This window comes from Aegilops tauschii, chromosome 3 (assembly GCF_002575655.3).
Source record: "Aegilops tauschii subsp. strangulata cultivar AL8/78 chromosome 3, Aet v6.0, whole genome shotgun sequence".
Lineage (NCBI taxonomy): Eukaryota > Viridiplantae > Streptophyta > Magnoliopsida > Poales > Poaceae > Aegilops > Aegilops tauschii.
In genome coordinates, this window is record NC_053037.3 from 443,705,898 (window position 1) to 443,717,608 (window position 11,711).

General features: G+C 46.8%; 1 long non-coding RNA gene across 1 annotated transcript; it reads left to right on the forward strand.

Annotated features, from left to right (window-relative positions):
- Nucleotides 1-9,185: 9,185 nt before the first annotated feature.
- On the forward strand, nt 9,186-11,467 carry LOC141021010 (uncharacterized). The gene is made up of 2 exons (XR_012181011.1): nt 9,186-9,340; nt 9,449-11,467. It is a non-coding gene; the product is annotated as an uncharacterized lncRNA (long non-coding RNA).
- Nucleotides 11,468-11,711: the final 244 nt, after the last annotated feature.

Genomic DNA, 11,711 nt, shown 5'->3' on the forward strand with positions numbered 1-11,711 from the left:
TTCTATGCATTTAGTAGACTCATGTCGTGCCTTGTTTTGCCATGTTAGGTTCCTGTAGCAAGTGTTTTTCTTACTCTGAACATTGTTACCTGATGCTGTTTCAGCCATGTCCAGTAAATTTCACCAAGTCTGTGAACCTGATATCTTTTGCACTTTTTCCATGCTTGTTTGAACCTGCTGTGGTGTGATCTAGCCGTATCTCAGTGTTCATCTTTTGTCAAGCATCTCCTGTAGATTACTACCATATGCTTTGTTGCTATTTTAGAGTGCTGTAGCATAGTTTCTTTGTGTATTTTAAGTGCTATCATGCTGTTAATCGCAGAATCGTGTCATTCTTGTTTTGCTTGCCATTTGCAAACCGTGCATCCGTTTCCGGTAATCTTTATATCGATTTCGACCGAAATCATCTCACCTTTCCAGTGGCATACTTGGTTTGCCAAGTTACTGCCTTGTTCATCATTTTCTCTTCCGAAGCACACATATGCATCGCATATCATATCTTGCATATCATTCATGTTTTGCATCATGTTGCTTGTGCATTTCCCGTGATTGATTGTGGTTCCGTTGGTCGTGTTCTTGTTTTGGGTAGAGCCGGGAGACGAGTTCGTGAACGAGGAACCTGTTGAGTACGCTTACGAGGATCAAGCTTTCGACAACTCTGAGAACCTTGCAGGCAAGATGACCATACCCTCGAAATCACTTCTATCTTTGCTTTGCTAGTTGTTCGTTCTATTGCCATGCTGCGCTACCTACCACTTGCTATATCATGCCTCCCATATTGCCATGTCAAGCCTCTAACCATCCTTTCCTAGCAAACCGTTGTTTGGCTAAGTTACCGCTTTTGCTCAGCCCTTCTTATAGCGTTGCTAGTTGCAGGTGAAGTTGAAGTTGGTTCCATGTTGGAACATGGATATTTTGGAATATCACAATATCTCTTATTTAATTAATGCATCTATATATTTGGTAAAGGGTGGAAGGCTCGGCCTTATGCCTGGTGTTTTGTTCCACTCTTGCCGCCCTAGTTTCCGTCATACCGGTGTTATGTTCCTTGAGTTTGCGTTCCTTACGCGGTTGGGTGATTTATGGGACCCCCTTGACAGTTCGCTTTGAATAAAACTCCTCCAGCAAGGCCCAACCTTGGTTTTACCATTTGACCACCTACCACCTACACTTCCCTTGGGTTTTCGCGAGCCCGAGGGTCATCTTTATTTTAGACCCCCACAGGCCAGTGCTCCTTCGAGTGTTGGTTCGAACCGAGCTGCCCGCGGGGCCACCTTGGGGAAACTTGAGGACTGGTTTTACTCGTAGCTAGTCTCATCCGGTGTTGCCCTGAGAATGAGATATGTGCAGCTCCTATCGGGATTTGTCGGCACATCGGGCGGCTTTGCTGGTCTTGTTTTACCATTGTAGAAATGTCTTGTAAACCGGGATTCCGAGACTGATCGTGTCTTTCCGGGAGAAGGTTTATCCTTCGTTCACCGTGAGAGCTTATAATGTGCTAAGTTGGGACACCCCTGCAGGGTATTATCTTTCGAAAGCCGTGCCCGCGGTTATGAGGCAGATGGGAATTTGTTAATGTCCGGTTGTAGAGAACTTGTCACTTGACTTAATTAAAATACATCAACCGTGTGTGTAGCCGTGATGGTCTCTTCTCGGCGGAGTCCGGGAAGTGAACACGGTTTGAGTTATGCATGAACGTAAGTAGTTTCAGGATCACTTCTTGATCATTTCTAGCTTCGCGACCGTTGCGTTGCCTCTCTTCTCGCTCTCATTTACGTATGTTAGCCACCATATATGCTTAGTGCCTGCTGCAGCTCCACCTTTACAGCATCCTTTCCTATTAAGCTTAAATAGTCTTGATCTCGCGGGTCTGAGATTGCTGAGTCCTCGTGACTCACAGATTCTACCAAAACAGTTGCAGGTGCCGACGATGCCAGTGCAGATGACGCAACCGAGCTCAAGTGGGAGTTCGATGAGGAACGTGGTCGTTACTATGTTTCTTTTCCTGATGATCAGTAGTGGAGCCCAGTTGGGACGATCGGGGATCTAGCATTTGGGGTTATCTTATTTTCATTTGGATTTGACCGTAGTCGGTCTATGTGTGGATTTTGGATTTTGGATGATGTATGAATTATATTTATGTATTGTGTGAAGTGGCGATTGTAAGCCAACTCTCGTTATCCCATTCTTGTTCATTACATGGGATTGTGTGAAGATGACCCTTCTTGCGACAAAACCACAATGCGGTTATGCCTCTAAGTCGTGCCTCGACACGTGGGAGATATAGCCGCATCGTGGGCATTACAGATACGTTGTGTCATCCATGCACCTGACGCATCCAGAAAATTCGTGGACCACCTGCCCCGCGACATATCCGTAACCGAGATAGTCGTGCACCGCCGTGAGTAGTGCGGCTCTCATAGGGAAATATTATTTCTCTGTGGCGTCCCACGTATTGGCTGGCGTTTTCCACAGCGTGTCTAGCTTCTCTTTCAGTAGCCCCAGATACAGATTGATGTCGTTCCCTGGTTGTTTCGGCCCTTCAATTAGCATACTCATGTGAATGTACTTCCTCTTCATGCACAACCAGGGGGAAGGTTGTACATCCACACAAACACAGGCCGGGTGCTATGTGTGCTTCTCTGGCTGCCAAACGGATTGACTCCATCGGTGCTCGTGCTCAGCACGATGTTCCTTGGATCGTCCCCAAATTCTGGGTGTTCGAAGTTCAACGCTTGCCACTGGCTCGCATCCTTAGGGTGACTCAGCATCTTGCCTTTTTTATTTATCTCCGGATCATTTCCGTCATCTTCTCGCTTCTTCTCCTCCCTATCCGCGTGCCAACGCAGGAGCTTTGCTCGCTTAGGGTCCGCGAAATACCGCTGCAGACAAGGAGTGATCGGAAAGTACCACAGCACTTTTTGAGGAGCTTTCTTCCTCTTCTTGTATCGAGTGACGCCGCACACCGGACATATGGTAGACTCCTCGTGCTCGTCCCGATAAATGATGCAATTGTTCATGCACACATGGTATTTCACGTGCGATAAATCCAGAGGACACACAATTTTCTTCGCCTCCTCGAAAATGGTCGGGCACTTGTTCCCCTTGGGAATACATTCGTGCCAGAATGACATGTTCTCGTCAAAGCATGCGTCGGTCATTTTGTGTTTTACCTTCATCTCCAGAGCCATGAGCATTACTTTCAGGCGGGTATCCTTGGGCCTGCATCCTTCATACAATGGAGTAACCGCGTCTATCTCCAGTTGATCCAGCTTGGCTTTCTCTCGGGCGGCAGCTCTTGCATTATCCGTCTGCTTGAGAAGCAGCTCTTGAATATGAGGGTCGTGCACCCAGCCCATCGATGGTCCATCTTCGTGTGCTCCGGCATCTTCATCTTCATGATCATGCCCTTCGTCTTAACCTTCCTCATCATCATGTCCGACATCTTCTACATGATGACCGTGTACTGCATCTACTTCGTGATCATGTCCTGGAGATTCTTCGTCTTCTCGCCCGCCCTCGCCGCGGTTGTCTTGCTGCCCTTCCTCATTTCTTGCCCGGGCCCCATGGACGACTTCATAGTCATCTTCATCACCTTGCCACCGATAGCCATCCATTAAACCACGCAAGAGCAGGTGGTCCCGCACCTGTACGGAATCCGGGTCCATAAGGCTCTTCAGCTTGCATCTTCGACACAGACATCTTATCTCCGTCTCGTTCTTTTGAAGCATCTCGGCCTTCGCGGAGCTCAAAAACCTATTCACGATGCCTTCGGTCATCGTGCGGACCATGTTCGCCTGTGGGGTAGAGCAAAACGATATTTTAGAACCAAAAAAAATTTGGCATGACTTTGCCTAAAAATAGGACCAAAAAGAATGCATAGTGCCAAATTCTCGCCGAAACGGAAATGAATCAACATTCCGGCAAAATATTGGCAACTATCGCATTTCAAATACCGGTACCTGCAAACACAAACATATGCAACACCACAAACATACGTAGATCTAGGCCATAAAAAGTGTGTACGTTGTTGGAGGGAGAAAAAAGTAGATTTAGAACATAAAGAAAGCTTTCCCCTTACTTACCTATCAAAAAAAGGAAATTTAACCATTTAATTTGGGTGAATCTATGGTGCAAATGAGGTGAGGAGGAGGAGGCAGCCGAGACCAAGCTTGGTAGAGGTGGAGAGAATGAAGTGGGGAAAGTCAGTGTGGTAGGTGGCTGTCCAAAATATCTAGCTGCTCCCAGGTTACCAATGGCGCACCACATAAGATTGCGCCATTAGTAACCAGGGTTACTAATGGCGCACCTCGGAGTGGTGCGCCAGTACTAGTTTTGAAAAAAAACATGTTAGTAGTGGCGCACCAGTGGGCAGTGCGCCATTACTAGTTAGAACTAGTAATGGCGCACTGTCCCCTGGTGCGCCACTGCTAACAATTTTTTTATTTTTTTTCAAAACTAGTAATGGCGCACCGCACACCAGGTGCGCCATTAGTAATGAGGACATTAATGGCGCACCTGTATCTGGTGCGCCACTGCTATATAGCAGTGGCGCACCACATACATGGTGCGTCATTAATGTCCATATTAGCTATAGCCTTTTTCTAGTAGTGTCAGGTACTGTCTATGATATATTCAGAATTTGAACTCCTAAATTTCTACATGTGCCTTACCTTCTCTCTTGTATGAAAACTAATTTCAGATGAATCTTCTTGCTCAAAGGATCATAGGATCTCACGACAATACTGGGCTCTACATTGCTCTTGTCAGTACCTATTGCCCTTTGTCAGCATACTTACACTCATTGTTGTTTGATTATGTAGCATCACTGTAAATGTTCGCTTCTTTATCCTCCCTTTGCTTCAAATTATAAGATCTATATTTACTCTTAGATAAATGTAGAATTAACACAATGGTATGAAGTTTTGGATTGCTCATGTAAGTACCTGTTGTCATGTACTCCCTCTGTATCGAATTAATTGTTGATCAATTGGATGTATTTAGAACTTAATAGTGCTAGATACATCCATTTGAGCGACAAGTAATAATGGGCGGTGGTGGTATTACTGTAGTTGCATCGCTAGCTAGTCGATTGTCTAGCATTACTCTGCTTCTTATCTGCCCTGCCCTCCAGTTTCTCCAAATTATCATATCTACATTTACTCTTACCAAAATGTTGAATAAAGCCAATGCCACTGCACACGTTGATGTCTGCATTCCTCTTGTTAGTACCTTTTGCCTTGTAACGATGTACTTAATTAATTGCTATTTGATTATGTATCATCAGTCTGCACCTGAGCTTCATTATCCTCTGTTTCTTCCAATATTATTTGATCTATATTTACTCTTTACAAAATGTAGAATAATGGCAACGCTTATAAAGAATTTTCTTTGGGGAATTTATTGAATTATCCTTCCATCAACATGGAGAAGGGCTTTGTCCAGCCCGTGTTAACATGTAATGTAAGTTCATCCTTCTCAAGCCTTCAAACTTTGCTCTAGTATAGATTTGGATAGGCATCATTTCCTCCACTGCTGTTTACTTTGTTGTTTACATCTGATTGGTTTGCAACAACTACCAATTTTAAATTGTAGTTGTTAAAACATGTTCCTTATGCAGAACAGATCCATTTACTTGCTTATATAATTGTGAAACCTGTTACGTGTCTCCTTATTTCTCTTTTAGAGTCGTATCTCTTAAGCCAGGTAGAACTTTAGGGAAGATAGTGAGCCAAACCATCCCGAGGACAGCAAGATGACCCTAAGGTCCTGTATTGATGAAGACAGTGAGTTGAAGCTACTCACCAGTAGGTGTGAGACAACCTCTGTGTAGTCGCTGCCTCAATCAGTTCGACTTCTTCAGTCTCAACTTAAAGCGGAAAGGCTTGCTTCAGCTCAGCTCCGACTTGAAGTCAAAGATATAATGAAGATGTCAGGGGACTGTCGTGCGCACTATGGTGCCATACAGCTAGGGATGAAGCATCTATCCTCGACACAACTAAGGTCTCATCAGCTTGTTCGGCTGCTTGCGGGGTCCGACCTTGCCAGGCCTTGTGCCTTCTGAAGTGCTCTCAGTTTTGTATATTCTTTTGTCGGCGCGTTTATATGCACTGGTGGCGACCTTTGATGCCCAGTGTATGTAATCCGCGGTCATGTTGCGCTTTATTATCACCGGTAGTGAACTTTGATTCCCAGTGGATGTAATATGCCGTAATTTCTTTATTGTATAGTCTAGGTTTATTCTTTGGTCGGTATGCTGTAATTTAGGCCAGAAGGTTCAGTGGATCTCAGTGTTGTCGGTCTTCAGGCCGGCCCGTTACTCATATGGGCCAAAACATGGGCCTATAATCATCTTGGGCCATTAGCAGGTCTAAACCTATAGTAGTTTCCCGCCTTAAACAAGCCGAGTAAAGTTCTGGCCAGCTGGGCCAGAGAATACCATGGGCTTTTAACAGGCTAAAACCTAGATTGGGCTAGCATTGAGCCAAAAAATTCACGGGCAAATACAGGCCGAAACTGCCTAAGGCCCATGTTGGGCCCAAATAGGGCGAGCAGTTAACATGCCAAAATATATCTCGGCCTGTTTGGCCCAATAAAATTTTGGGCTTTAAGTAGGTCGGTATCCACGCGGGCCATAGGACCAAAAGTGTCACGGGCCATTATCAGATGGGCTGTAAGCAGGCCGGATTCAACGCGGGCTGTAATTAGGCCCAACTGTTACACGGGCCATTAACAGGCCGATAGGCCAGTTGGGCTGAAATTTATCCACGAAGACTACGGGCCATTAAGAGGCCTAAAGTTAGTTCGGACAAGAAATAGCCCAGCCGTTAAATGGCCAACCGGGCCGACAACATCCCAGATACTCCACGGGCCGCTAACAGGCCAAAACTATTATCGGGCCGAACTGGTAAACGGGCATTTAACAGGCTGAAATACAAACCTATCTTAGAATGGGCCCAAAGGTACAGTGGCCTATTAACGGGCGTGATCCGATATGGGCCGTAATTTGGCCCAAAACTCGGCAGGCTGTGAACGGGCCTGATCTGATATGGGCCTCAATTTGACCCAAAACATGGCAGGTTGTTAGCGGGCCAGCCCACTAGTGTCTTAAAACACATGGTGGGCCTTTAGCTGGGCCGGCCTTTTCACCGGAATGGGCCTCTATTGGGCCGTGCCACATGTCGAGATATCATAGCCGCCTCCTGTCCAATGAGTAGATGACATCTATCCCAACGAGAAGCTGACACATGGTTCCGTCGGCCAATGAGAATTTTACACGTGGAAAATCCCCATTGGTCCCGGCTGTTAACGGGTTATCGGATCCAAAATCGGACCCGATAGCTTAACGGCGAGCGGTTACGGTCGATGCCAGGTGTCGGTTACCCTTGACTAAAGCACTTCTATGACGCGCGATTTATCGGCATGGAAGTGGACACTTCTGTGATGATAATTTTGGTAATGTCATGGAACACTTCTACGACAGCACATGTATGACTATCTTGATTCTGTCATAAAATTGCCATGGATCTACAGGCATGACAGATAACGTGACCTACTGTGACAAACATGTATCATCACGGAAGTGTATTTTTTTGTAGTGAAATTAGTTGAAAATTTTCAAGGTCCTTCATTTGATCAAATAATGACTCTCCACCAAATTTGAGCTCATGTAACTCATCTATGTGAGCCCAGCTCCAAATCTTGGTTCATGGTCAGATTTTTCAGTTTGTGAAGCAACCATATTTTATATTACTTCATTTAAGTTTAAAATTTAACAGGACATTCTCCTATCCATATCAACTCTATCCACCAAGTTTTGGCTCAATTCATTAATCCATTTTCCCTGTGCAATTTTTTCAAGTTTCTGTCCAAACAGATGCTATATGAAGCAAGTGCTAGTTTGGCAAATCCAAATGGTAGGAAACTTTTTGAGCATCTTCATATCTTCAAAACATTGGACCATGACCATTTTCAGCTCAATCCTATCAACTATGTGAGTGCTACTTCTTCATTTCCATTTCTGTCCAGTCTGGTGGTTTCTACAGCAAGTACCCTCTAAACCCCTCCTCTTAAGCTGATTTTTGGTGATCAACATCATCTTAGCATGTGATCATCACCAGACAAACCCATTCCTTAGTGGCTAAGTCTAGGCCCCCTTTGCTTAGCACAAACATTTTGCTGCTGAAATGTTTTGGAGCCTCCTGCCAATCTCTTCTTTCCCCTGGACCGAATTATTTTTTTCGTTTGTAGTAAGGGTAGCAAGGTCCATCTACTGGACATGGTCGACCCGGCCAAAACTCGCCGCTTGCACCAGTGCACGCGGTGATCACGCTTGTGTCATGCTAATTGCGAGCTCTGGCTCGTTCCGGCCGCTGTGCTCGTCCTCTCCCTCGTCGTCTCGACGTCCAGCATTGTCCAGGAGCTCCCCCGTGCTCGACTGCATCGTCCCATGCCCGGCCCCCCTCCTGTTTCGTCGCTGTTCGGCCGCAAACGCCATCCCCGTGCCGCGTCCAGCCCCTGTCCTCCATTGGAGCACTGCTCGAGCTCGCCCGTGATGCTCTAGAGCTTTCCCCGCGGCCTATTTAAGCGCCCCTGAGGTCCTCCGCACCCCACTCACTCCTCCCTCACCTCATTTGCTCACCGGAGCAACCACATCTCGCCGGAGTTCGCCGTTCATCCTCGGTGGTCGTCGGAGTTCGAGCTACCCCGGCCAAACCGAGCCTCCCCTCGCTGTTCCACCACATGCACCGACTCCCCCTCCTTTTTGCGATCCGCCGCACCCTCTCTGCCCTCGCCGGAGCGCACCGCGGCGCCGAGCACCACCGCCGCCCCACCTCTCTGTCCTCCTCCTGGCGCCGCACCTCCCCTCCTCCCCGCGCTTCCTCGGCGCTTCCTTCACCCCTGAACGGGTGCGGCGCGGCCCCGCGCACGCATTGGTGCCCTCGGTCGGGCCGGAGCTGGCCTGGGCCGGCCGGCCCCCTCGCCCCTCCTATCCTCTGTTCTCCTCCTCTGCTCACCGGAGAACAGGGCGAGCCAGAGGAAAAAGACGCCCCGGTCGCCCCCCCCCCCCCCCCCTGCCTGCGGGACCCACGCGTAAGTGACTCCCCCCTGGGTCCATGTGTTTTAGGTGGAGACAGTTTTCCTAGAACATGTTTTCTAAGTTGGAAAGCGTATTCTGTGTCTGTTGCGGCTGAAAATATGCTTTCTCTATGGAAAAGCGTATCCTGCCCAAAGGCGCTTTCGGTTTTTCCTCTCAGGGACCCGTTAGTGATAAAAATATTCACAGATTAGTCCCTGTTCTTCCACCCTTCGTATCTCCGCAACCGTAACTCTGATTGAGGTGAAACCAACGCTCACTTCTTCGTCTCGTCGAGATCTTTCTGTTGGTAACATTTTCACTAGGTGGTCCCACAGTGAAAATGACCATTTTTCCCTTGCTTCTAATCAGCCCGTTTCGAGAGAGAAGAACGTCCCGCAAATCGTTCTGCGGCTTCACCGCACTTCTTCCCGGAATCTCCGTCACCCCCAGGCAAGCCACAATAGCCACTTGCATGATAGCCATGCACTAGCCATGGTTTCTACTTGAATATTTAATAAACGTTTGCCCGTTATCTGCCTGCTTATTTGCTACTACTGTCGTTGTTTCGGTTATGCTCGTGGATTCATGTTCACCTTCATGCTATGTTTCGATGCATCTTGTTATCTTGTACTACTTGCTAGTATTATTTTCTCATGTTATTCTTGGTAGTAGTAGTAGTAGTAGTAGTAGTAGTAGTAGTAGTAGTAGTAGTAGTAGTAGTACATGCTGGTAGTAGTGATGTTCATTCTGATGCATGCTTACCGTCTGTTATCAAGTATCGTTGCTATGTATGTTCCGTTGCATCAAGTTGGTTACATGCTTACTTGGTAGTATTATTGTCATATTCTTGCATGGTATTTATTTATGATGCTAGTAGTCATGCTATGCTCATGTGTAATGTTATGCTTATGCTCGTCAGTATGCCATGCTCATGTGGTTAAATGCTTCATTGTGGTTATGCTCGATGATCATGTTGCACCTCCATGCTTATGTTGATATCATGCTCATGCATTGTAGTTGCATCATGTTATTTTATTATGGCTCAGCTCATTGCATTCAAGTTTAACCGAATAATAATGAACTTGAACAACCGTTGGTTGAGTCATGGTGCCACCAAATCGAGCTGACCAGTGCAACCACATTTGCCTTATATGGGAAGGCCTTAATGCGGTCTATTGTCATGCCTCTCGCCGGTGCCTCGAAAGAGGGAAGTTTATGGGCGCGCGCTACCCTGATCAGGTAGGCGAACATAAGCCTTGTGTGCCCGTTGTTGTTGTAAGGATGCTTGTCCCCGTTTGGGACCGTTTATGTTTTGCCACGATGGTGGCCGGCCACGTAGGTGGCGGATGTCACGAGTTGACATCAGGGCCACCCAGGACTTAGCCCAAAGGGGAGTTTGTCAGAGTGGCTGGGAGGGTGTGATGGCAATAGATCGGTTTTGTCGGAATGTTGTTGGTCCACCCGAATGGGAGTGCGAGGCCATGGATTCCGTGGTGTGGGTACAGTGTACTAACCTCTGTAGAGTGTGTATGTAAACCTATCGATAGCCGCGCCCGCGTATATGGGCCCAGTTCGTAGTCGGTCACACTATGAGCCAACTCTAATAATAACTTGATTAATAATAATCCCGGTTCGATGATGAGAAAGAGATTGGTTGTGATCGAGAGAGGATCATGGAGGTATCATGGATACCGAAGTTGGTTGGTTGATATTTATGTGATCGCGAGATGATCACGGTGGTATCATAGATACCGAAGTTGGTTGATATTTATGTGATCGCGAGATGATCATGGAGGTATCATGGATACCGATGTTGGTAAGTTGATGCATGAGATGGTTACGAGGTACCACCGAAGAAGAGTAAATTGGTGCATGATATGGTTTACCTATTGAATGTAGTACCATCATGTTCATATGCTCATGGCATGCTAATGTTGTTTTAGATTTATCATGTTCAGTTTGTGTATGCCATGAATCATGTTCATGATTGCTTTAACCTTCTAATGCCATGTTGTTTTTTGTCTTGACTGGTTTTGGTTAATTGTGAGCTTGCAAGTACATTCAATGTACTAACCTAGCGTGCCATGCCAGTTTGCAGGTCGTGCCTGGATTGCTTGCTTGTTTGGTGTGGTTCCTGTGTTCGCGAGCTAGGATAAACATTCCAACCAGAGTCCCCGCGGATTGGAGTCCATCATCGTCGTTCGTTGTTCCGCTGACAGTAGAGGTTCCGCTGCCCCCAGTTGTTATGTTGCTTGCATAGAGCAACTATGGTTGGCATAGCGTCGCCGTGCAGGTGTTATTCATTGTAATATTGGAGACCTTGTATTCATATTCGTGTTGTAATAGAGAGTTGGTTTTTTCTATGCTAAGCAGTGCCGTATTCTGGAAGACTTCACCTTGATCTCTAGGATGGAATACAGGGCGTTCCGGTTTCTCTGAGCCGGGGTGAGGGAGTCCTGGATTAGGGGGTCCCCGGGCGTCCGGGCTATGTGACATGGGCTGGACTGGTGGGACGTGAAGAAACAAGAAAGAAGGCTTCCCCCGTGTCCGGATGGGACTCTCCTTTGCGTGGATGGCACGCTTGGCGTTCGGATATCAAGATTCCTTTCTCTGTAAACCGACTTTGTATAAC